This window comes from Callospermophilus lateralis, chromosome 6, assembly GCF_048772815.1.
Source record: "Callospermophilus lateralis isolate mCalLat2 chromosome 6, mCalLat2.hap1, whole genome shotgun sequence".
Taxonomy (NCBI): Eukaryota; Metazoa; Chordata; class Mammalia; order Rodentia; family Sciuridae; genus Callospermophilus; species Callospermophilus lateralis.
In genome coordinates this window covers 162,115,239-162,135,642 of record NC_135310.1, presented here as the reverse complement: position 1 = coordinate 162,135,642, position 20,404 = coordinate 162,115,239, and the positions used below count along the sequence as shown (strand labels likewise).

Genomic DNA, 20,404 nt, shown 5'->3' with positions numbered 1-20,404 from the left:
TGGGCCCCGAGGATTCTAGGCCCTGCTGTCCAGCATTCTGCCCACAGGCCCCTCAATGTAAGGCCCCTAGGGGCTACTGGTCCTGGTACCCCAAGTATTATGGGTACTTCAGCCAAGACACTGCCCACGCAGCCATCCCCACTGTGGGACTGGTCAGAGGGCCCACCCCACTGGAACAGACTCACCCAGCACACCCCAGCATCATCCAGTTTCTTCTAAAAAAATTGTAGTCACGTAATGGAAAGAAGTCTTTAATACAGCCACCGTTGGAAATAATCATGATTCTTTAATATCTAACACCCAACTGATACACAGATTTCTCCAGCTATTTCCAATAGACTTTAGACAATGTCAGATGAGGTTCTAACGGGAGCATGCAGTGCACGGGATCGATACATCTCAAGTCCTCCTTTACTTGTGGTTGGTTCACACTGTAGATCTTCAAGTCTGTGTCTTGCTTCTTGGTTTGGTTTCATCTCAGAGCTCCTGGGACGGAGCACTCCACCCCTGGTCTAGAACCCCACCACAAGGTCCTTCTTGTAACCGACACAAATGCAATATTTACACTTAACATAACTTTGAATTTTAACACATCAACTTCTCATTATTTCTCAAGTACTTAAACCTATAAGAAAAATTAGTCATTAAAACATGAATAAGAGCAAGCAATGAGGTCCCCTCAGGCCCCAGTGGGACTCCAGGCACTGAGCCTCCCTGCACCATCTTGAGTGGCCATCTGTGTTTCTCCTGTGTCCTTGGATTTCTCCCCAAAATACACTCAGGCCACACAAAACACACTGAAGTGACATAATGATGAGCAGCCAAAGCCTCAGTGAGGAAAACTGTTGTAAAAGAAGTTCTGCTGAAATATTACCTGGGAAAGCAAAGGACATGGCAGAACTTCTTCCTCAGCCCACCAGGCAGTGCCCAGGAAGCTTCTTCCTTATGTTTTCCTCACCTGGACCTCGGTCATCCTGAATCCACAGTGGAGTCTCCATGGGTAGGTGCCAAGGAGAAGGAAGCCCTGGTCCTCACCACAGACATATCCCCCAGGCATCCCCAGGCCATGGTGTTTCTCCACAAGGGTCCCCAGGATAAGGAAGCCCTGGTCCCCACCTTAAGACAGAGCCCCCAGGCATCCCCAGGCCATGATGTCTCCCCAACAGGGTCCCCAGGGTAAGGAAGTTCTTGTCCTCTCCATAGGCAGAGTCACCAGGCATCCCGAGGTCATGAGTCTCCCCGGGAGCATCCCCAGGATAATGAACCTCTGCTCCTCACCTTAGGGCCCCAGATGTGGTATTTCCCACCTGGGTCCCCAGGAGAAGGAAACTTGCAGAGGACACAGAACACCACCCACCAAAAGCAGGTGGTGGGAGACAGTTGTTATGTGCACCCCCTGCTGGCTGCCATGGGCAGCGCAGGGTGCCGGAGGCTCACCATTCAGAGCTGCCTGCCTCTGTACACACCCTAGTGCCAGTAAACAGTGAAGCTCTGAAATTCATAGTTCTGATTATTTCTGGTCATAATTTCATAAATCAAAAAGAAAGAGGGATGGGGCTGTATCAGTGGCAAAGCTCTGGCCTAGCACATGTGAGGCACTGGGTTTGATCCTCAGCACTGCATGATATAAATAAGATAAATAAATAAATAAAGACATGCTGTCCACCTACAACTACAAAAAAAAAAAATAAATAAATAAAGCCCATCCTATGTCTTGGTCAAAATGGATGGAGATAGAAAGCTGCAAAGTACATGGCCCCTAGGCAAAATTCCACCGATTTCCTATACAGTAGCAATCATGTAGAGGAAAGAGTGGAATGTGTAAACTGGAATAAGAGAATTTTAAATGTGTTAACATGTAAAATGGCGTCCCCCAAAATTGAAGTACCTGCTTTCAGAAAATCTTGAAACAGTAGAAAGAAATCAAATGCAATATAAATAAATGCAGAGATACTCCTTGTTCAGGTCTCCATGTCGTTAAGATAAACCTCCTCTGCAGATTCAGTGATTCCAAGTGAAATTCCCAGAAAGCTGTTTCTGAACCTAGGATCCAGATGCACCTCAAGAAGGCACACATCTGGAGCCCAGAACCTGTCAAAATACTCCATAGACTTGCGTTTACAATGCGAAACTGCAAAACTCTAGAAGACATGCATGACCACACGTTTCATGGTGAGGCTTTAAATAAAGCCCCGAAAACAAATCCATGAAAGACAAAACTAATGATGTGAGTTGCATTAAATCACTCTGCAAAAACCCATATTAAGGAAATGAAAAGACAAGGAAAAGACTGGGTGAAACATCTGGAAAGCATGTGTCTAAAATAAACTTGTGTCCAGAACATAGTAAGACACTCAGCAATAAGACAACCCAGTGGGTAAAATCTAAAGAGACAACTCACAAGAAAGTATGAGATGGCAAAGAAGCATAAACAGGATTCTTAGCATCACCTGTCATGAAGAAAGCACAAACTAAAATTCTGAGATGCACTGCACACCTACTAAGCTGCTAAGGTCTTTCCTAAGTGCGGTATCCACCTTGAGGATGATGAGCAGCCACAGGCACTCTCGTGCATTGTTGGTGGAACACTCAACAGCTCACTACTATCAAAAAGCTGGCCATTTTCCCCAAAGTTAGACATGGTGTCACCTCATGATCCAAGAATACAGATGACTGCCTCGAAAACACACCTAGGTAACAGCATGGAGTTATGTACAGCAGTTCTGTTCACAGTGTCCAGATACCTCAGAGGACGTCCCTGCCCATAGTGGGGGAGGGGGGTATTCAGAGAATGTCCCTGCCCAGAGGGCGGATGGGGCTGGGGGACTTCAAAGGACATCCCTGCCCCGAGGGTGGAGGGGATTGGGGGCCTCAGAGGACACACCTGACCCCACACATCACACTCTGCAGAGAGCAGACCACACCAATGCTCCAGTGGCACCACAGCCACCAGGTGGGTAAAGGGGATGGCTCCTGAAGGGCTCAGGGGAGCTCACTAGCTCTGTGTCCCACACTGACTCCTTGACAGTGTGTTTGGTTGTTGGCCTTCTGTTTTGTCTGCTTATAAATCAAAAGCCCAATGCATGGACCCTTTCCCCCCTTGTCACTGAAGGCAGAACAGTGAGGACCCAGGAAACTCACATATCAGCTCAGGTCCCCACAGGAATCAACCCCTGGAGAAGCCCAAGTCTGGAACATCCATTCCTGGCTCTGGAGAGAACTCTAGGATCTGAGGCAGAGTTGGGTCAGGAAGGGATGCCCTGGTCTCCCTCTGTCTGTGGCCAGGCTCCTCCTTGGCTTCTCCTGGCTCCTCTCCTGGTTTCCTCCAATCTGCAGCCTCAGAGGTGCAAGGCAGACAGGGATGGGGTGTGTGCACGTATGTAAAGGCACGCAGAGGTGCATGGGTGTGTCATGGGGATGTGTAACAGAGTTGGTGGGGAAGGCTGTGAGGGTGTTGTGTATGTGTGCACCTACACACGTCTATACTTGTATTTGTGTGTCCACTTGGGGTGCCAGTCAGGGAAGGAGTGTACCCCACTCCTCCGGACGAATCCTAGATCCTCACTTTCCTTCTATGGAAATTTTTTTTTTCTAAAAATATCTTTTTCTTTTAAGAATATTAAGAAGTGATGCTGTATTTTTATTAACATTCCCACACTGGGTCAAGGCCCAGCCTGGCTCAGGGAGGGCAGAGGGACCATCCAGGCCACCTGGATAGAGGTGTCGCTCCCTCTGTCACTGCACCCCTTCCTGTGCTGCTGGAGGGGCTGGAATCAGGGCTGTGCACCCCAGAGCAGAGAAGGACTAGAATGTGTGAGGTCTCCCTCAGAAGAACAAGAGGGTTGGAAGGGAGCAATGCCCGACGCTCAGGGCATGGACTTTGTTGCCCACAGAGGAAGAGCACAGTCTCTGGTCTTGGATCTGATGCTCATCCCTGAGCTGAGAGCAGCGCTGTCACACAGAAATGTCCCCAGGCACATCAGTGAATGGCCTGAACTCAGAACAGGAGAACTGAGGGGCTCAAAACTGACACAGTTCCTTTCCTGCCACATGCCCCTGACCTGCCCTGTGGTCTTTCAACTCAGCCCTCCAAATGCCTTGGCCACTTTCCTTGGTCCCTCCCCTAACCAAAGCCAAACTGCTCCAGGATGCCTCCTCAGCTTCAAATTCAGAACAGTCTCCTTCCTGCTGAGGTGATTAGCAAGGTGCACTGGGAGGAGCAGACATCTTTAGCACAGGGAGAGCCAGTGGGTCCATTTCCAGGACCAACAAAACAGAGCACAGAAATAAGTGTGACTTAAAACACAAACCTGTGATCTCACCATTCTGCAGGCCAGAATCCCCAAATGAGGGTGTCAGCAAGGCCATTCTCCCTCTGACAGCTGTTGGAGGGTCCTTCCTTGCCTCTTCAGCTTCTGGTGTCTGCTGACAATCTCCTGCCTTGCAGCACTAGGGAAATAATTACCCATTAAAGCAGAGGGTTTAATCAGGGCCCTATATGCTGCGGAAGGGTTGTCCTTGCTAAACCCACCAAACAGGATGCTTCTGGAGACAGCCAGGGTGGCCAGATGTCACCAGGGATGGCAGAGGATGAGGAGCCTGATCCGCTACTGGGGAGGGGGTGTCCTTGCTAAACTGAGCAGGGTGCTCTCCCCGCACTGAATTTTACAAGGTGGGGCAGCAGCAAGCCCAGGAGAGGGTCCAGGGGTCTGCAGAAGTGTGGCAGTCTCCTCTTGTTCAAAAAGAGACACTCCTCTGTCCTCTGAACAATATAAATTCATGTCATCATTTGGTTGCCTTCTATTTATCAGGGACCAGCTGACTCATCTCTGGGACTTTGTAGTGGAGGATACTTGCTGGACGGGGCCAATAGCCAGGTATTTAATGAGAAGGAATTAATATGAAAATAAAGAAAACATGGGAAAAAATATCACAAGTAAATTCTGTTCCTGGATTGTCTTTGATGGTGCTATGGTTTGAATTTTTGTCATCCAGAATTCATTTGATGTGAAGTGGGAGCAGTGAGGGGAACTCTGAGGACTGACTGGCCCTGAGCACTTGGCCCTCATGAGTTAATTTATCCATTCATAAATTAATGGATCAAGGGTTCAGTGGGTAGAGTGCTTGTTCACATGTACACGACCCTGGGTCCAATCTCCACCACCACAAACATTAATTACTTAGTTAATTAATTAGTGGATCAGTGAGTTGTCAAGGGAACAAATTTGCTACAAAAGCCAGCTGGTCCCTTCATGCAGTGCCTTAGGATACTGCAGAGTCCCCGCCAGAAGAGGCCTTCAACAGATGCAGCCCCTGACCTGGGACTCTCTTCAAACTTTAAATTAAAAATAGCCTTTTTTTTTTCTTTAGGTGCTGGGGATTGAACCCAGGGCTTTGTGCATGTAAGACAAGCCCTCTACCAACTGAGCTATATCCCCAGCACTAAAAATAGCTTTTTAATGAATGACTCAGCCTCAGTTGAGCAGATACAGCAACAGAAAACAGCCCAAGACAGATGGAAATATCAAGAGGGAAAGCAGATGGCTAAGGGACTAGCAGATTAGAGGAAACTGGTGTGCTATATGTAGGCAACACAGGAATTACTGGAATTTGAATTTAAAAAAAAATAGCACTCCTGAAATACTGAAGGGTTACTCTGACAACATATATACAAGTATGCATTCAGATAACTTTGAACATGGTTGAAAGGAATGAAAAGAAACATAAATAAATGCAGTGATTTTTCTTGCTCAGGATCAGTTCAACCATTAATGTTAGCGAGATACTTCTTTCTAATTTGATCTTTAGATGCAGCAGAATCCCAATCACAGTACCACAGAAGATACCTACAAATACTGAGCCTATAAGATATGGCATAGGAGTGATCAAAAATAGCTCAAAAGGGGGCTGAGATTGTGGCTCAGTGGCAGAGCACCTGCCTCGCACGTGTGAAGCACTGGGTTGGACCCTCAGCACCACATAAAAATAAACAAACAAAATAAAGATCAAGACTCTGCACATCTGGTTACAAGCACTATCATAAAGCTTCAGTGATCCCAGAGTGTGGCAGTGGGAAAGGCATTGGAAATAGACAAAAGGAACAGAAGAATGAGCCCCAAAAAGACCCATGTAAAAACAGTCAAGTGTCCTCTCAAAGGGACAAAGGCCACTCTATGGAGAGAAAAAAATCTGTAACCACAAATGGCTGCAGAACAGTTGTGAAAATAAAAATGAACCACGTGAAACCTGAACGCAATCTTTATGGCTTACCCAAAAAGCTACTCAAAATAATCCATAAAGTCAAATTTTCAAGTGCAAAATTGTAAAGTTTATAGAAAAAAATCTGCATAGCCTCGTGTCTTATACATAGGAGGAATCAGACCCAGGAAGAACACCCTGTGGAGACTGGAGCTCTGCTGCCAAAGCCAGGAAACTAGAGAGGTTGCAGGAAGACCACCCAGGGAATGCGGCCGACACCTCAGCTCCAGAGCTCTGGACTTCAGAGTCTGAGGCCACAAGTCTCTGTGTGTCCAAGCTATCCAGTTTGTGGCACTTTGCTAGGCAGCCCTAGGAGAATGACACAGGCACATTCTGCTCCACCCTCTGCAGATACCTGTCTCCCCAAGCTCACCCGACATAGGGAGGGGACAGGAGCAGGGCACTTCACAGGCCCTCACCATTGCCAGGTGGTCACTTCCCACACTGACTGTCTGGGCACTCTGGCCTCAGCTTTCAACCTCCTGGGGCCAGTGGAGGATGAGGACAAGGAGCAGTAAGAGGTCAGCCTTCCTGGGACTGGACACTGAGCCTCCACCTTGCTGTTCCTGGGCCCCAGAAAGCACAGAACTAGACCAATCCCACCCCTTACATGTCCTTCAACCCCACCTCCCAGCTTGTAACAGCAAAGATGTCCCTTTTAATCTCAGGAGGCAAAGGAGAGGACATTCCACCTGGTCAAGGCATCTCACCTGTGTCCACTGGGCCCAAGATGGCCCTTTAAAGGGGTGAGGGAAGAACAGCCTGGGGGTCAAACAAGACAGAAAGGGGAGAGGGGAATGGGGGGGGCTGGTTGTCAGGACGCTGAGGGTGGATATGTCTCCCCACAGAGGCCAAGTGCAGGCGCTGAAGAGGGACCTCCTGCCTCCACCCAGGGCCTCTGATAACTGCACAGGCACCCTTTCTCAGGAGGCCCAGTCCCAGCCAAGGGGCAGCTCCAGGGACTTAGTCCATTTTCCCAAAATGGTCCTGATGCAGCTTGCTGAGTCAGGATTCTGACGTTCAGGACTAGCACACTGCCTGTTCAGCACAAGAGGAGCAAAAGGCCCTTCACAGCCCGGGCCTCCAACTGTGCCTCCCTTACAGGCATCTTCTTTGTGGGACACCAGCCCTGCTGGCCGCAGAAAAGGCTACAGGCCAACACAGGGATGGCTAGGGACCCTGCGTGTTTCCTGGGAGGGCTGAGGACGGGCACTCCCCATAGCAGCCAAAGGCAGAGCAGTCACTGCCTCTGCCCTCTAGAGTCTGGGGTGAGGGGGCTTCCTGGTGGGCATGCATGAGCCCAGACCTCCTGAGGCAGGTAGGCAGATGGTGTTCCCCCAAGTCCACACACCGTGATGGAAGCAAATCCTCTGAGCTCAGGGACTCAGCATAGTTTGTGCCTCATGTGCAACACCCCCACCTCCACCTCGTCCCTCAAAACAACTGCCTGAGGAAAGTTCAAGGCTTCCAAGAAAACTTACCATATCCTGGCCAACACCTGAGGACAGGCCCCAACCTCCCTTTCTCCGGTCATTTAATAGAAAAGACTTGCAATTGACAAAATGCACCTCTTGCAACTCAGAGCCTGCGAGCCATTACCTTGAAATACAATCATCCAGCAGGACAGGTTCTCTCTCCCAGTCTCTGGGGGAAGACAGAATTCTTAGACCACTGCCACCGACACAGCTGGCCTAACCGCGTTCACAACGACTGACTCTACTTCTTACTTCACCGAGCCCCAAGCTGAACTCTTCCCTCCTTCCCCCTGTATTACGCCCAAATCACCTCTGTGCAGACCATAATGGAACGGCTCTTTCCTCTACCCTCAGTAGCTACCTAGTGAAATCTGACCCACTGCTACATCTGATGTCCAGTTGTACCCATCGGTGACATCACTGCAGTGGACATCATCTGATGCCCAGTTGTGCCCATCGGTGACATCACAGATGTGGACATCATCTGATGCCCAGTTGTACCCATCGGTGACATCACAGATGTGGACATCATCTGATGTCCAGTTGTACCCATCGGTGACATCACTGCAGTGGACGTTCAGGAGGAGAGTTAAGGAGACCACTTTCCTAAGCGCCATCCTCTGCACTCGGCCCCTCCAGCACAGCTGCAGCCCTTGGAGCAGGCAGAGGAATGAACACACCGGTCCCAGTCAGCCCTGGGTGGCCACCTGCCGCTGGCCAGCACTCCACACAGCACACCCGACTCCCCACCTCTGTGTCCAACTGGGGGAGGCCGGAAACCCAAGCGGCCGGCGCAGAGGCCTCTGGGGAAGCGGGCCCCAGGCATTCTGGGCATTGCAGTCCAGCATCCTGCCCGGGAAGCCCTCACCATGATGGCCCCTGAAAGCCAAGGCCCCTGGGCACTGTAGTCCACTTCTCTCCATGCACCGCACCATGATGGCCCCGGGGCATTCTGGGTATTGCTGTCCAGCATCCTGCCCACGCAACTCTCACCGTGATGCCCCTCCCCGGAAGCCGTGGCCCTGATCATTCTGGGTAGTGTAGTCCAGAGGTCTGCCCACGCAATCCTCACCATGATGGCCCCTGGAGCATTCTGGGTATTACAGTCCAGCATCCTGCCCAGGCAACCCTCACCACGATGGCCCCCCCTCCTGGAAGCCCAGGGTCCTTAGCATTCTGGGTAGTGTAGTCCAGAGGTCTGCCCACGTGACCCTTACCGTGATTCCCCCCTCCCCGGAAATCGAGGGCCCAGAGCATTCTGGGTAGTGTAGTCCAGAGGTCGGCCCATGCAACACCCCCACCGTGATGCCCCTCCCCAAAATGCGGCCAGATCCTTCTGGGTTGTGTAGTCCAGAGGTCTGCCCACGCAACACTCACGGTGATTGCCCCAAGACCTGGAAGCCGAGAACCCTGAGCATTCTGGGTAGTGTAGTCCAGAGGTCTGCCCACGCAACCCTTACAGTGATTTCCCTCTTCCCAGAAGTCGATGGCCCCGAGCATTCTGGGTACTGTAGTCCAGAGGTCTGTCCACGCAGCTCTCACCAAGATGGGCCCCCTCCCCCGCCAAACAGCAGGCCCCCCCAGGGATTCTGGGTAGTGTGCTTTGGCGCTCTGCGGTGTCACTACTGATACCCTGGGCAGCTTCGGGCGGGAGGATTCTGGATATTGTAGTCAAGTGTTCTCCTATTCAGCCCCCATTACAGAGGATCTGTCGACCCTTCAGCTGTGGCCGTAACAATCCTCCTGGTCCCTCCTGGGCTAGTGAGCTGCACCCCACTAATGGGACACCAGGTGGGACCTACTGAGGGTTCCGAAAAATTGGTCACACAGGTGGGCCCTCAGGTGCTGGCAGGGGGCAGGAGCCATGCTGTCTCGAGGGGCCTGTGATGAGGGGGGATGACCCCTGGCCTTGCCATACTAGCCCAAGGTCATCATGCATTCCAGGATGGCTGCTACCAGGCAGGACAGAAGCTGCAGGCCAAGAATGTTGACATCCCAGTGACACCTGTTTTCCCTGGAGATAAGGGGGACAGGCCTGGAACCTCAGGGCTCCTGCCCCCTCGTCTGCCTGGGAGCTAAGCTCTGAGGGGACCAACAACCCAGGCATATAGAGGGGAACTTGGGTTCTGGGAGATCAAGGCCCCTGGCCTGAGCTCAGAGGGACTGGGGAGGGGAGAGCGGGGGTCCCCAGTGGAGGCAATGGAGGGACAGTGGTCCCTGTTGTTTAGGTACTTGTCAGCTCATTGCTCTGGCTCAGCAACCCCACCCAGCCTGCACCCTGGGCAGTGGGCAGTGTTTCCTCATCACAGCTGGTTGGACACAGGGCTGGTTCCTGTGTGCACAGGCCCTCAGGGGTCGCCACCACTGCTCCTCTCATGTCCCCTGGGAGAGTGGGTGGTGGGACATGGGATCAGATATTGGGGTGAGCAGATGCCACCTGGGGACGGGGAAGGGTGAGGAAGCTGATCAACAACGGGGTGATGGGACATTATCGGGGAACGGGTGGTCAGATATAAGGTGGTGGGACATCACCGAGTGTGTACGGAGAAACCCGAGAGAACGCGAAGAGCCAAGGGCTGCTGAAGTGCGGGGACTTGACGAAGAGAGCCGAGGGTCGAGGACAGTGTGGAAAAGGGGGACCCAAAGAGCCGATGTTGGCAGGGAGTACTCGAGGGCCAAAGAACCGGTTCAGGGTTCAGGGGCGGCGCAGAGTGTCAGGGGTCCACGCAGAGGGCACTGGAAGGGCCAGAGGCGGTGGATGGGCCGGGGGCAGGCGGGGAGGGGAACACGGCAGCGGGAGGTGATCTGGGTCCGGCGGGGAGTGGGGGCGGCACAAGCTTGGAGGAGGGAGGCCCTGGAGGACGGTGGTGGCTGGTGTCGGACTGGCGGGGCGGGGAAGCGGGGTCAGGGGCGGCGGGCAGGGCAGAGCCCAGGGCGAGCGCGGCGGGGGGGGGGGGGGGGGGGCCTGGGGCGGGGCAGTAGACGGTGCTGGAGGCCCGGACCTCCTAGGGTCGGCCCAAGTCAGGTGTAGCCTGAGAACAGCCAGAGGAATACCACTTTCAATTCTGTGGTCAGTGTGGGAAGAGGACACGTGGGAGCCTGTGTCCCTCAGGAAGCCTCCCTGCAGAAGTACCCAGCCCGACACCCCTCAGGATCTGATGGAGTCCAGGCACAGAGCCTGAAGAGTCCTGGCAGGGGCGAGGTCGTGAATGTACCCAGGACACTGCGTCCTCCCCCAGTCGGCACTTGGGACACACCGTCCTTCTCCAGTCTACACTCTGGACACCATGTCCTCCTCTACTCTACACTCAGGAGACTCAGATACAGTGTCCTCCTCCAGTCTACACTGCGGACACAGTGTCCTCCTCCTGTCTACACTCGGGACACGGTGTCCTCCTCCAGCCCACACTCGGGACACGGTGTCCTCCTCCAGCCCACACTCGGGACACGGTGTCCTCCTCCAGCCCACACTTGGGACACAGTGCCCTCCTGCAGTATACACACCAGACACCTTATCCACCTCAGTGACCTTGGCTTCCCATGAGAGTGACCATGAGGAGCACGTGTGTGCACACCCCAGACAGTAGACGAGGCACTTCCCTTGGAGGGCACCTGTCTAAAAGGCTGCCCAGTGGAGGAGGCCCCCCGGTCTCCAGCCCTATCTGTGGGACTCTCCATTCAGAAATTAGACTTGCCCTAGCAACAAAGGTACCTGGCCCACAAACCCAGCAAAGACCCAATTCCCCTTTTTCCAGCCCATGTGGCAAGGACTCAGCCCTACTCAGGTCCTCAAGCCCTGGGAAGACCCTGTTGGCTCCCCAGGCCGCCTGCCCCCTGCTGGAGCAGCCTGTTGGCAGTCCAGGCCCCTGCCTGTGCTCCTGGTTTGTCTTGCTGGGCAGTAATTATCTGTTAGGAGACCTTCTCCACAGGGAAATGCCAGAGGAGGCAGCTGCCCAAGGCCCCGGCCCTGCACCGCCCTCTTCCTGGGCAAAGGGCAGCTGAATTTTTCCAGGGTGAGTTCACGTTTAGACGGAGTGGGCCTTGGATCCCCCCAACCAGGAGGGGCTTTCTGTACCATTATTCTCCAAGGCCTCCACCTGTCCCCACTGCTGTCTATACCAGGGTACTGACCTTGGCCATCTCCCCAGGTGACATTGTAGGGATGGATGGGCCTCACCAGAAAAACGCCCCCCAGGACTGTGAGCTGTCTGCTGCTGGAGAAAGAGTCTGTGCAGGTGTAATAGGTGAAGGATCTCGGGATGAGCTCCTCCTGGACATGGGGCCCTCATGCAATGCCACTGTGCTCCCAAGAGAGAAAGGGGGGACACAGACAAGAGGAGGAGCCACATGGAGATGGAGGAAGAGACTGGAGTGAGGGGCCACCATCCAAGGCCACCTGGAGCCCCAGGAGCTGGAGAGGCAGAAGGAGCCTCCCTGGAGCCTGTGGAGAGGGCTGGACACCATTGTAAGAGGCGGGTCCTGTCCACATCTTGACCCCAGAACCTGTGAGTGGGACCTTGTGTGGGAACAGGGTCTCTGCAGAGGTCATTAGTAAAGGGTCCTGAGATGGGCTCCTCCTGGGTCAGATGGCCCTCATGCAATGGCCATGTCCTTAAAACAGAAGAGGGGACAGACTCAGAGGAGGAGCCACATGGAAGATGCATTTCCACTTAAGGCCCCAGGTTGGTGGTCCCTGGTTCCAGCAGGCCCTCTGCTGTGTGGGTCTCATGAAGGCAGATGGACCCTGCTGCAGCGGTCACAGGACCTGTGTGACACAGTCTGGACAAAAGACCATGGAGGAGCTGGTGTCTTTGGGGTCCTGCCCATTGCCACATGTGGGCATCCCACCTCAGGTGCTGCACAAGCCCCGCTGAGCAGAGAGCCATGGGGACCCTCTCCTCATGCTGAGGGGGCCTCACTGCTTCTGAATCTCAGTTTTGATGTGAAGTCAGGGCTGATGCCTGGGGTCACTACCCACTAGACCAGAGGGCCCCGAACACCCAGTGCCCACCCTGGGGGCTGCCCTCTACCTGATGATCTTGTGCTGCTTACCCCAGGCCCCTTGGCCAGACTGACTCAGGTGGCTCGGAGTTTAGCTCTGCAGCAGGTGGGGGACCCTCAGTAGTGTAACAGGACTGAGCAGGGACAGGGAGGGAGGGGTACAGGGGGTGTGAGCAGGGAGAGGGAGGGAGGGGTACAGGGGCCTGTGAGCAGGGATGGGTGGGTGGGTGCCCTGATTCCCTCTACACGCAGATGACCTTCCACTGGGCACCCCACCACACAGCTACCATGGTCACCCCAGGTCTACAGGATGCAGGTTTCCAGTCTCTCCATATGAGAGCCCCCCCTTTCCCCCAGAAGCTCTCCTCGGACTGTGGGGGTCATGCCTTTGGGGCAGGGTCTCCCAGAGACTCTCTTCTGCTTAGGGAGGTCCTTGCTGCCCAGGGCATGAGTTCTGTGGCCCGCTAATGTTAGTGTCCACATCCACTGCTGGCCCTGGGAATGCAAAAGGCCCTTTGCCACCTGATAGGTAGGATGCGGAGAGGGAGGTGACCTGGAGGGTCTTGGGGTCCAAGGAGTCAGCAGGGTGCTGAGAAGAGGGGCAGATGGAGAAGGGACAGAGGGGACAGGGAGACAAACTGGAGTGATGAGGACCCAAGCTTAGGGCCTGGGGTCCTGGGTGGAGGGAGATGCAGGAAGGAGCTTCCCAGGACCCTGCAGAGGACGGCCTGCCCTTCAGGACCCCAACCCCAGAGACGTGGACCAGAGGCAGGAGGTGCTTTGAGCCCCGAGGATGTAGGGCTGACAGCGGTCAGCAGGAGGCGCAGGGAGTCTTCTGAGCATCAGTGCTGCTGTCTGCCTTGAGGCAGGGACTGGGTCCATCTGATGATCACACACAGGGCAGGTGAGCAGTGCAGGGTGTAGGGCTGATGGCGGCCAGCAGGAGGCGCAGGGAGTCTTCTGAGCATCAGCGCCGCTGTCTGCCTTGAGGCAGGGACTGTGTCCATCCCATGATCAAACACAGGGCCTGTGAGCAGTGCAGGGTGTAGGGCTGACGGCGGCCAGCAGGAGGCCCAGGCAGTCTTCTGAGCATCAGCGCTGCTGTCTGCCTTGAGGCAGGGACTGGGTCCATCCCATGGTGACCCACAGGGCAGGTGAGCAGGGCTGTCCTGGTTCTGCCGGTGCTGTACACACAGGGGCAGGTGGGCTGGGCTGTCCTGGTCCTGCCGGCGCTGGACACACCAGGCAGGTGAGCCGCGCAGTCTGATGAACAGGTGCTCATGGAAAGTTACCTTGACACAGACTCAGGGCTGTGACGTGGGCAGCGGCAGGACCCAGAGTCACTCAGGAGAGGCTAAGGGGAGGCTCAGGCCGCAGCCTGGGGAAGAAGTCAGCCAGTCACTTGTGGGAGAGGAAAGTGCTCCTGCGGGACCCTGAGGCCTAGCCCGAGCTCTTGAGGGACATGGAGTGCTGGGCGCAGGAGGAGAGAGGCTCAGGCCCTGGGCTGCAGAATTTGGTGATGGAGGAGCGCTGAGCCCCTCAGGGAGACATCTGTCCCTAGGCAGACCCACAGCCTGAGCCCCACCTGCCCCTGTGCCTCTCCCAGGAAGCAGCCTAAGGCGAGGTGACCCAAGGCTCTGGCAGACCCAGGGTGCTTTCCTGTCACAGCGTCCCTGGGTGACAACCCCAGTCAGGAAGGAGTTGGGACAGGGGTGCTCAGCTGAGCCCCAGAGGAGGCCACTCCTAGACAGGAGACGTGATGGAGCAGTGCCACCACTCACAGACCCAAAGAGAGGAGGGCAGGGTCTCATGCTCTGGGACAGAGGGAGCCAGCTGACCCACCAGGGGGCAGGGTGTATGACCCCCGGGCCTAGGCCTGTGGGGGTCCAGCGAGTCACTCTAGCAGATCTCCCACAGGGAGTACCGCCTGGTGGGCTCACCACAAGCACACAGGCCATTGCAGCTCCCAAGGTGCCTCAGGGCCACCACGGCTTCTCTGGACAGCCAAGTGGGATGTGGGGCCAGCAGGTCGAGTCCAGCAAACTATCTCCAGCTGTCCCACAGGGAGGAAGGAGTGTCACCAGGAGGGTGAGAACTGGGTGAGAACTGGACACTGTCCATGTGACTGAGCCCTGCTCTGGTGGGGGAGTCCACCCCATGCCAGCAGGGTGGCAGCAGGACATCAGAGGAGTCACTGCAGGGGACACAGGCTCATACTGACTTGGCACAAGGCTCCTGCTCTGGGGGAGCAGACTAGGAGAGGGTGGTGCCAGGGAGATTTGGTTGAAGAGGCTCCCAAACCCAAGGGTCTGCAGAGCTGAGCTGAGGGGAGGGGGGGAGGAGCCCCAGGGCCCAGGGAGCTGCAGAGCTGAGTAGAGGAGAGGGAGGGAGGAGCCCCAGGAAGCTGCAGAGCTGAGTAGAGGGGAGGGAGGAAGGAGCCCCAGGGCCCAGGGAGCTGCAGAGCTGAGCAGGGGGAAGCCCTAGGGCCCAGGGAGCTGCAGAGCTGAGCAGAGGGGAGGGAGGGAGGAGCCTGGTGGACAGGACATTTGGAAGACTGGGATGAAGGGCCAACTTTGGATGCAATTTCATGGCCCTGTTAGTGTCCTGCACTTGGAAACAAAGTGTCACAGTTATAATATGGATATCATATTAGTACTAAAAGCCACAGGATAGCTATTATATTAGTTTTAGATGCTATAATATGGACATTGTATTAATATGAAAGGCCACAGGAAAGGTATGTTATTAGTTTTAGGACCACAGTATGGATATAATACTAAATTACACATTTCAGCTACTATGTCAGTTTTTGATGCCATAATATGGATACCATATTAGTTATAAAGTTCACAGGGGAGCTATTATATCCATTATAATTTCATAGTATGGATGACATGTTTGTATTAAAAGGTCACAGGCAGCTCTTCAGTTTTAAAACTAATATTATATCCACATTATAGCATGTAAAATTGATATAACAGCTTTCCTTTGGCCTTAAAGCTTCCCTTTGGCCCACAAGGGTTCTGTGTTTGGGACTGGGGTCTCTGATGGCTTCATGAATGTGGCATGCTTGGTGGCTAGGAAGTTTCTGTGCCAAGACGAGGAATGCCTGGATGCTAGGAAAACTTCTGTGCAAAGACACGGGATGCCTACCTGCTGTAGCAATGCCCTGCATTAGAAGGCTTTGTGCTAGAGTCTTATCGGCTTTGACCTTGATCACAGGCACACAGCTCCTGGGAATAAAGAAACACTCTTGTTATACAATAAAAATGTTTCACCGGGGCTGGGGATGTGGCTCAAGCGGTAGCGCGCTCGCCTGGCATGCGTGCGGCCCGGGTTCGATCCTCAGCACCACATACAAACAAAGATGTTGTGTCCGCCGAAAACTAAAAAATAAATGTTGAAAAATTCTCTCTCTTAAAAAAAAAAAAAAAATGTTTCACCAAGCTCCCATGCTCCTGGACCTGCCAACCTAACAGTAACTGTAAACATTAAACTTTCTTGATAGCTACACAAAGGTTCTAACATTGCATATTGTAACTGTAGAATGTAACTGAGGAATAAGCTGCATAATGTTGCTAACTCGATAACCTTCCAAATGACACAATAAACAATAGTATATTACTGATGCCAATGACCAAATGCAACCTATCAAACCCATAGGAATTGAAGAGACACAAGTCATATGCAAGTCAAATGCAATCTATCGATATAAATAAAGCTGGCAGCTTGACCATTCTGCCATTCTGTCATTCTGACTCTGCATCTTCTCTCTGTGTCTCTTTTTATTTTCCTTACATTTAATATTAATATCCATACAGTGATCTATAAAGCTAATATAATAGCTACCCTGTGACCACATTATTGATATTACATTAGTATTAAAGGCCCCAGAGAAGCTATAATATTAGTTTTAGTTGCAATATTATGGATATCATAGTAGTATTAAAGGCCATTGAAGGTATTATCTTAGTTTTGGATGCTATACTATTTATATCATAATATGATTAAACACTGCAGGGTAACTATTAATTTTAGATGCTATATTATTGATATAAGAGTCCAAAGGGCCACTATTATTTCTAGATAGTACAGTATTGTTTTAGTAAGCATTTTTGCCATTGTGTCTAAAATTCCTGACAAGAACAATTTTTAGAGAATGAAAATTTTATTTGACACTTATATTTTCCAGGTCTCAGTCCATAGAAGACCAACTCCATGACTCTTGCCCTAATGGAATAGAGGTAGGAAGCAAATCAAGACATGGCAAAGAGGAAGCAGATAGAGAGTTCTGCTCACCAGAGACAAATATACACTCCAAAGAAATGCCCCCAGTGACCCACCTTCTCCAGCTACACACTACTTTCCTACAGTTGCCATCCAGTTAAACACTATCAGTGGATTAATGCACTCACTAGGTTAAGGCTCTCATAACCAAATAATTTCACCTTTAAATCTTTCTTGCCTTTTCTCACACATGAGCTTTAGAGTAACACTTCATATGTAAACCATAACATCTCATGATGCAAAATACATTGAGTTCATTTCCAGAAGCCCACATATTCTTAACAGTTCCAGTATTCCCCCAAAGTCAAAGTCCAAAACCTCTTCTGAAACTTAAGGAAAACTCAGCATAAGACCCCATGAAATTCAAAGCAAGCTATACAATCCAATATATAATGGCATGGATTAAACATTTTCATTCTACAAGTGATAAATAGGGGCATAGAAAGAAGAGATGGGACCAAAACAAGACCAAAATCCAGCTGGGCAAACAAGATCTGTAGTTCCACATCAAGCATATTTGGGGCAAATAACATTGTGATGTTTTCTCCAAAGGACTTGGTATCTCCACTCCTATGGCTTTGTTAATAGTGGTCCACATGGCCTAGCTTGACTTGTGTCTCTTCAATTCCTATGGGTTTCCTTGGAAAATGATCCATGTTACTAGCATCTCTTAATCTTAGGAGTCCCCACTGTAGTTTTCTTCATCCTCTCAGGGGCTGCCTGCTGATATTCCAACTCTAATACATTTTTCCCCACCTCCCAGGTTTTCCTTTGAAATCCCAGTGGGAGCCTCCATGACCCCCTAATGCCAATGTCTTGCAAACCTAAAAAACCAGCACCATGTAGTTGATAGCAAGATCTGCCACCATCTCAAGAAGTAGACAAACCTCCTAAGACCATGGCTACAGCAACGTCTGAGTGCCTGGGCAGCTAAGCATGGTGAAATAACCTCTTAGGCCCCTCTCTTCAATCATGGTGTTTTAAAACTTTGAGCAAGGCAAGATGGTGCCTGACTGTAATCCCAGCAGCTTAGTAGGCTGAGGCAAGAGGATTGCAAATTCAAAGTCAGCCTCAGCAAGTTAGCAAGGCCCTGAGCAACTCAGTGAGATCCTGTCTCTAAATAAAATATTTAAAAAGGCTGAGGATGTGACTCAGTGGTTATGAACCTCTGGGTTCAATTTCTGGTACAAAAAAGAAAGAAAAATTAAATCTTTGAGCCTGAAATTGGGGTGATTTTGCCAATTCCTGAGATGCACTCAAGTCTTCTTTCCTATTGTCTCTCGGCAAAGTATTTATCGTCTCTTTAGTGGTCATGATGTTTTAACAATCACACCTTCCTAAGCTCCAGTTTGACTCACATATTTAATTTGACTCTGAACAAATTAAAAGGTGTTCTTTTTTAAAGATGGACACAAGGGCTGGGGATGTGGCTCAAGTGGTAGCGCGCTTGCCCGGCATGCGTGCGGCTCGGGTTCGATCCTCAGCACCACATACAAACAAAGATGTTGTGTCCGCCGAGAACTAAAAAATGAATATTAAAAATTCTCTCTCTCTTCCTCTCTCACTCTCTCTTTTTTTAAAAAAAATAAAGATGGACACAACATCTTTATTTTATTTTATTATCTTATGTGGTGCTGAGAATCAAACCCAGTGCCTCACATGTGCAAGGCAAATGCTCTACCACTGAGGTATAAATCCAGCTCTTACAGATATCATATTACTATTAAAGGCCATGTGGCAGCTACTATATTTGTAATAGATGCAAAATATGGTTATCACATTAGTATTAAAGGCCATAGGACAGATATTATATATATTAATATGGTATAGTATGAATAGTTCATTTATATTAAAGACTACAGGACATCTATCATTTTAGTTTTAGAATCTATAATATAGACAGTATATTAAGAACAAGACAGCTATTACATTTGTTTCACATGCTATAGTATGGATATCACATTATTATTTTTTTAATATTTTTAGGTCTTGATGCACTTTATTTATTTATTTATTTATTTATTTATATGTGGTGTTGAGGAATGAATCCAGCACCTCACACATGCTAGGAAAACACTCTACTACTGAGTTACAACCCCAGCCCATGAATATCACATTATTATTAAAGACCATAGGGAAGCTGTTATGTCATACCTACATGGTATAATATCAACATCATATTAATATAAAGGGCACTAGAACATGTATTTGATTAATTTTATTATTTTTAGATGCTATAGTACATATATTAGTATTAAAGGCCTTGGAAAGCTATTAATTTTTTATGTTAAATATGAATATTACATTAATATAAAAAAACATAGATGCTACAATATTAATGTTACATCAATTAAAGGCAAAAAGGTAGTTGTATTTAGTTTTAGATGCTATACTAGGATATCACAGTAATATTAAAGGGCACAGTATAGCTATTATATTAGCTTTAGATGCTATAGTATGGGTAGTATAATAGCATTAAAGACCACAGGGCAGCAATTGCTTTAGCTTTAGATTATATAATGTGAATAATATATTAATTTTAATTAACAATGGACTGCCAGTATATTAGTTTTGAATGCTAGAGTATGATATCATATTAGCATCAAAGGCCACAGAATAGATATTACTTTTAGATCAAGAGTATGAATATCATAGAAATGTTAAAAGTGACAGTGCAGCTATTAAGTCAATTTTAGAAGGCATACTATGAATATAATAATAGTATTAGAGGCTATAAGGCACCTATTGTTTTAGTAAGGATTCTACACTAGGGATATCATATTAGCATAAAACACCACTGTGTAGTTTTTCAAATTATTTTCAGATGCTACAATATGGATAATATATTACTATTAAAGGCAATAAGACAGATCTTATATCAGTTTTAGATGCCATATGTATATCACAATAGAATTGAAAGCCACAGGGCTGCTATTATATCACTTTTCAATGCAATGCTATGGTTACATTAATACAAAAGGCCACAAAGAAGCTATAATATTCATTTTCAATACTACAGTATAGATAAAATAATAGTATTAAATACCATTATGCAGCTATTATATTTTATTTATTTATTTATTTATCAGGGATTGAACTCAGGGGCACTTGACCACTGAGCAACATCATCAGCCCTATTTTGTAGTTTTTTTAGAGACAGGATCTCACTGAGTTGCTTAATGCTTCACAGTGGCTGAGGCTGGCTTTGAACTCACAATTCTCCTGTCTCAGCCTCCCAAACCACTGGGATTACAGGCATGTGCCACTGCGCCTGGCTTATAATGTTTTTAAATGCTTTAGTAAGGATGTCATATTAGCTATGAAATGCACATTGCAGATATTATATCAGCTTTGGACACTATATTATGGATATCATATTAATA

General features: G+C 50.1%; 1 long non-coding RNA gene across 1 annotated transcript in view; it reads right to left on the bottom strand.

Annotated features, from left to right (window-relative positions):
* Positions 1 to 235: 235 nt before the first annotated feature.
* LOC143401671 (uncharacterized) overlaps positions 236 to 20,404 on the bottom strand; it is a 41,054-nt gene continuing 20,885 nt past the window's right edge. The window contains exons 4-5 of the long non-coding RNA XR_013091691.2: positions 15,888 to 15,967; positions 236 to 14,112 (exon numbers count right to left, since the gene is read on the bottom strand). This is a non-coding gene — a long non-coding RNA (uncharacterized LOC143401671). The remainder of the gene's footprint in view (positions 14,113 to 15,887; positions 15,968 to 20,404) is intronic.